The sequence below is a fragment of the Crassostrea angulata genome, chromosome 4 (assembly GCF_025612915.1).
Source record: "Crassostrea angulata isolate pt1a10 chromosome 4, ASM2561291v2, whole genome shotgun sequence".
Lineage (NCBI taxonomy): Eukaryota > Metazoa > Mollusca > Bivalvia > Ostreida > Ostreidae > Magallana > Magallana angulata.
This window is the reverse complement of record NC_069114.1, coordinates 8,095,651-8,101,707: the sequence shown is the minus strand read 5'-3', so window position 1 is coordinate 8,101,707 and position 6,057 is coordinate 8,095,651. Positions and strand designations below refer to the sequence as shown.

The 6,057-nt window shown below is 31.8% G+C and overlaps 1 long non-coding RNA gene across 2 annotated transcripts; it reads left to right on the top strand.

Moving 5' to 3' along the window:
• The first annotated feature begins 357 nt into the window (after window positions 1-357).
• LOC128179256 (uncharacterized) lies at window positions 358-5,819 on the top strand. Of its 2 annotated transcripts, none has more exons than XR_008243047.1 (2): window positions 358-1,672; window positions 5,562-5,819. It is a non-coding gene; the product is annotated as an uncharacterized LOC128179256 (long non-coding RNA). The 2 variants fall into 2 exon arrangements; XR_008243048.1 differs by having other exon boundaries at window positions 5,003-5,819.
• Window positions 5,820-6,057: the final 238 nt, after the last annotated feature.

The following is a 6,057-nucleotide window of genomic DNA, read 5'->3' as shown; positions in this document are numbered from 1 at the left end:
CATTTTTAAAAATTTCAAAAAGTCATTTTGTCCCGGACTTTTCTCAAAAACGCTTTAAGATAGAGGCTTGAAATTTTCAATTGTTATGATTTGGTCGATTTACATCTGTAATAAGGCTGGAAATGAAAATCTGTCACTTCCGGTTGAAACCGGAAGTGAAACAAATTTTTCGAAAAAATGAATTTTCTGATCAAATCAAAAATGAATATGTGTTTTGTAGAGCTTTTTCACCTGACTCTAACACTGAAAGCCGTTTTAAAATCAGACGATGCATTACAGAGATATTGGGGTTTAAAAATTGATTTTTCCGGAAATTTTGATTCCGCGTCCTTGGTTTAAGAAATAGCGTAATGTTCAAAGTAAAGTTAACTCGTACCAAAAATAATTGTTAAGTCGTACTTGAACACATTCGGATTTTTTTTGTTAAGTCGTTCTTGAAATCGGAAAAGTTTTTGTTAAGTCGTACTTAAAATCATTCGTATTTTGTTAAGTCGTACCAGGAATATTTCGATTTTTTTCATCTTTTTATTTTAGTTACTCTTGTTATTGGATTTAGAGTTCTGCTTCTTACAGGAACTTCCAGCTTTACTTCCAACATTAACGGAAGACCCACTCGTTGCTTTGCAACGAGCTTTGCTCTAGTTATTATACTTTTTCTTTTTTTTCTGACTCCTTTTTTGCTTCATAACTCAAAAAGTTTTCAACCGATTTCAATGAAACTTCCAGAGATTTTAGCAAGTTATCGTCCCTCGAAGATGTTAAAGTTTTAAAGACAACATCACTTCCGTTTTGGCGTGACGTCATTTTTAAAATTTAAAAAAAAGTCATTTTGTCCGGGACTTTTCTCAAAAATGCTTTAAGATATAGGCTTGAAATTTTCAATTGTTATGATTTGGTCAATTTACCTCTGTAATGAAGCTATATAATAAAAATCTGTCACTTGCGGTTGAAACTGGAAGCGAATCAAATTTTTTGAAAAAATGAATTTTTTGATCAAACAAAAAACGTATACGTATTTTGTAGAGCTTTTTAAGCTGAGTCTAATGCTGAAAACCGTTTAAAATTCGGAGGATGCATAACAGAGATATCGGGGTTTAAAAACTGAATTTCTCGGAAATTTTGATGCCGCGTTCTTGGTTTCAAAAATAGTGCAAAATTCACACTGAAAGTAACTTCTACTGTAACAATTCGTACTGATCATAAAACTTTATAAAAAACATAAAATTATATGCATATTGTATAGTTTGTAAAGATAAATACAAAACTTCAATTCGTTTTAAAATCGGATACTGCATTGCGGAGTTATCGGGGTTTAAATATTGATTTTTCCGGAAATGTTGATTCCTCGTTATTGGTTTAAAAAATAGTGCAAAATTCACACTAAAAGTAACTCCTGCTGAAAAGATTTCGTACAGGTCATAAAACCGAACTCCTTTTTTTATAGTTAATCAGAGTGTTTATTGAAACAATTTCGTTAATTCGGTCGATAATTACGTTGTTAGTTTTTATTAGTCTGATTAGTTTTAATCGAAATAATTATCGTACGATTCACCATGTCAACTCGCCATGTTTTGACTGCGAACAACAGCTGATAGCGGTGTGTCAGAAGAATGGCCTGCAAGACGGCGATAGTGGAAATTTCAGCTCAACTAACGTATGACAGATTATAAAGGTATGTTTCAATACAGGATATGTCGTATTGACTTTTTCTTTTCAAAGTGTTTGTGCACTTTTCAATCTAATCCGACATTCCCCTGACTCTAACCTTCGCTTTTGACGTGCGTAACAATATAAAAGCGGGCATTTGAGTCAGAGAAATCTCGGGATATTATCTGTCCAATGTATTTTCACGTGTATGTTTTGCTCACTATTCGTTTGAATTTCTATTTATTATTATGTATATGTATGTCTTATTTTGTATTGAACAACACACCACGCACTGTAAAACAGTGCAATTAAAAGGGGTGGGGGTCCAAAGGCACACAAGAGTAGAATGTTGTAATTAGAGTGCATGTTTGCATGATGATAACTTTACCCTAAATATTTGAAAATAGCAGATCTTTACCATATCACCTCCACTTAATTAATGAATTAAAGAACTCAGACAGGCTTGTGCTTAATTAAATAAATATATTTGACATGGTAAATATTCAGTCTAATTAAAATTAGAACTTTTGTCTGGCTCGTCGTTATATATGATTATCGCCTGTGAAAGAGCATGTAAATCAGAGTGCAAGATGAAAAGAACTTTAAGTTCAGATTTTAGGTTAATGTTCCCTGATATCTATAAAACATTCTTCTCAAGATTTGATTATTTCACAGAACATTGTAAATTCTTTGAGATTAGTTTATCTTTTATATATATTGAATTTTATTGATTCATTTTAGGTAAACTTTACATGCAGAACACATCTACATGGTAAACAGTTTTTACAGTAAGACAAATGTATGTAATAATTTTTACTACATGTGCCTCAGATCTCTCTCTCTCTCTCTCTCTCTCTCTCTCTCTCTCTCTCTCTCTCTCTCTCTCTCTCTCTCTCATGCTTTTAATCTTGGCAAAGCATCACAGAGCAACATCATTTTGTGCATATCTCTATCTAGGAAAAGAAATCAACAATGCTTTAAATTTCAAAATGAGCATGTATTATCGTGCAATCCCTCATTTTTTCATTGTGCAACTAAAATTTAGTAAAAATAAAAACGCTAAATTTATTTGCAAAAAAAACCCCAGTAGAATTCATTTAAAAAAAATGGTATAGCAGAAAATTATACTTTGAGGCTGTTTGGATGAAATACTGTAAGTCGTTTTAATTCCACCGTGTTAAATTTTCATGATTTTTACTAAAGTATCAATTGCGATGGTTTTAATTTCACGCTGCTTAAAAATTCAATTGATCAGAATAGAAGCATTTAAATGTCATAATATTTGGTTAAAGTGTTCAAACTTATGCTTCTTAGGAAAATCAAAAAATAGGGGGATGGTATACATGTAAGGGTATTTCTAAGTGATGTGATGCTTTTGTCATGATAATATCATGTATATGTATGTAGTTTTGAATAAGGTTTTTTATTTAGGGAGGTTGAACAACAGTTGACCTCTAAAAGATTAGGTAAAGATGCTTTATTTATGGAGAGCCCTATAAATCTGTGTTAAATAGAAGAAAATGGAAATGCTGGGTTCACTTAAATTGCCATATTTTTCTTAATCCTTAATGGATTTGGCAAAATGAGGTATACTTTTTCTCAGAATAGCATAATTAGCTTTGTAAGTTTAAGACAAGATGACTTTTCAGAGAATGTTAGTGTAAGTTTCAAGACTACATGGTATTTTCAGATTTCTCATTTAACTGTAATTTTGAGTGGATTTTTACCAAAAGTAGTCTATTTTGGGAAAATGGATGATTTTGTTGGTTATACATTGTACATGTATATGTCATTACATGATTTATTAGCTATAATATACAAGGGAAGTAAATGCCTTTTAAATGTGTAGAATGACCACCACTAGAGTAAATTGGCTTAGAAAGTAGGTATTTCCTATCCTTATGACAATTAAAAGGCTTAAGTTAATTAATGAGATAAGAATTAATACTGCACAGTAAAAGAGTTTTGATCAATTGAATTATTTAAATTATAAATTTGCAGCAATTTTGCTGTCTGATTTCATGAAATAACATTAAGCAACCTGACTTATATAACTTAATTTTTTTAAAACAGCATATTTTTCTTTCAAATAAAATTCACATGTAGACAAATGCAGTTATCAAAGTATACAATATGTCAAAAAACTCAAGTTTTTCCTCCTTCCTATCCAAAAGTGATATTTTAGATATATTTACAGAATTCAAAAAGCCATGGCCCCCCTCTTTCCAATTGTCTCCATTACCATTACATGTTGGATATGTAAATGTACATTTGACCTTGAAATAACATCTGCTATGATAATTACTCTCGAAATGATCAAGAAGCAACAAATGTTTACCCTTTTATTGTATATATGCATCAAAAATGTAGGAAAACATGTAAAATTTGAACATTTATCATGGAATTCTCATCCGTTCCCAGGTACCCGGTTGTGTTTGAATTTCATTTTAATTAAGAGCAGACATCACACTGGTAGGTCTTACTATTTTAGCAAGGTTAAAAGGAGACTAGAAACAAGAATAAATAAAATATTCACTAAATATGATTATAAGCTTACTGTTTCATGAAAACAAGAAATCACATGTATGGCGGCATGTCTTTTTGTGAAAAAAAATGTTACATTACATCCATTTACCAAGAAAATATCAATTTTCAATATCAGTGATGGTTGTTTTTAAATATGTGTGAGAAATGACTTAAGGGAATTGCCACAAATTTCATAATATTAAGGTTAAAGTGTTCAAACTAATGCTTCTTAGGAAAATCAAAAAATAGGGGGAGGGTATACATGTAAGGGTATTTCTAAGTGATGTGATGCTTTTGTCATGATAATATCATGTATATGTATGTAGTTTTGAATAAGGTTTCTTATTTAGGGAGGTTAAAAATAGTTGACCTCTATAAGATGATGTAAAGATGCTTTATTTATGGAGAGCCCTATGAATCTGTGTTAAATAGAGGAAAGTGGAAATGCTGGGTTCACTTAAATTGCCATATTTTTCTTAATCCTTATTGGAATTGGCAAAATGAGGTATACTTTTTCTCAGAATAGCATAAGCTTTGTAAGTTTAAGACAAGATGACTTTTCAGAGAATGTTAGTGTAAGTTAAAGGTAGCAAGGGACAGTTTCGGATAAAGTACCCGTCAATATTTTTGTAAAATTGAGAGTTGCTGTACTTAAAGGCTTATGAGTGTAGCTAAAATTCATGAAATGGTTTTTAATGATTATCATTACTTAGAGGGATGTCTCTTGTTGAAATTAATATTCAATATGTAGGCCCCATATGTTAGGTACATGAGATTCAGAAATAAAATGTGAAACCTGCGGCTAATATGACTGTTGTGTTGACTTTAGACAGTGAACATGCAAGTTACAGACGGGAGGGTAAATAACACGAAAAGTAGGTGGATGGGGCATTATAAACTATACACCGGTAAGTTTCTGACATGTGATGGTGCAACATGCACATGGTACGGAAGGTCAACCCTTTGCAGGGAATTGGCTGGGGGAGGTCTAAAAAGCTGAAAAATCATGAAAAATTAGCAAAATATGGAAGGGTCAAAATCTCATAAAAACCAGTATGTAGAAAATTTTACAGGTTTTGACTAGTAATTTTCTTCAGAAATTGGTGTTTGGCCTTATAAAAAGTGAATTAAAGGTATTTGTGCTGAATGGGAACTGAGGAAATTCTAGTTACAGGGTTCCAAAGACACACGTCCCCAGGCTACAATGAAACGTATCACAAAAACTGTCCTGTGCCATCTAATGTCACGTATCGGGATATGTCATACTAATTACATTTCATGGTCAGTGTATTTTTTTTCAGAAATACTATGCATATGTTAATGTAAACACAGCTATTATTAGTACCGGTACATGTATTAACACAGCTTATTGATTTTTTTAATTTCAGCTATTGGTGGCCACATGGTTTTTACCTGTTGATTCTTTTCAGCTCTTGAGGTTAACCTGTCATCTCTGTCATTTACCAGAAAAAAAAATAAATCGGATAATTCATGAACAGTTACTGTAATGGAACTTTAAGAAAGCATCATGCCTTGTTGTGGTTTGTGTTTGATAAGAAATTATAACAAACAAAATTATGGCTGTTTAAAGTAATTTACAATTGTTAGCTGTGAAAATTTGTTTTTCAATAAAAGTATGCAATTATGTTTCTTTTATTTTGTTTTTAGCTCACCTGAGCCAAAGGCTCAAGTGAGCTTTTCTGATCACAATTTGTCATTGTTGTAAACTTTTCATATTTTCATCTTCTTTTCAAGAACCACTGGGCAGATTTCAACCAAATTTGGCACTAAGCACCACCACTAGGTGAAGGGGATTCAAGTTTGTTCAAATGAAGGGCCACGCCCTCTTTAAAGGGGAGATAATTGAGAATTATTGAAAATTTG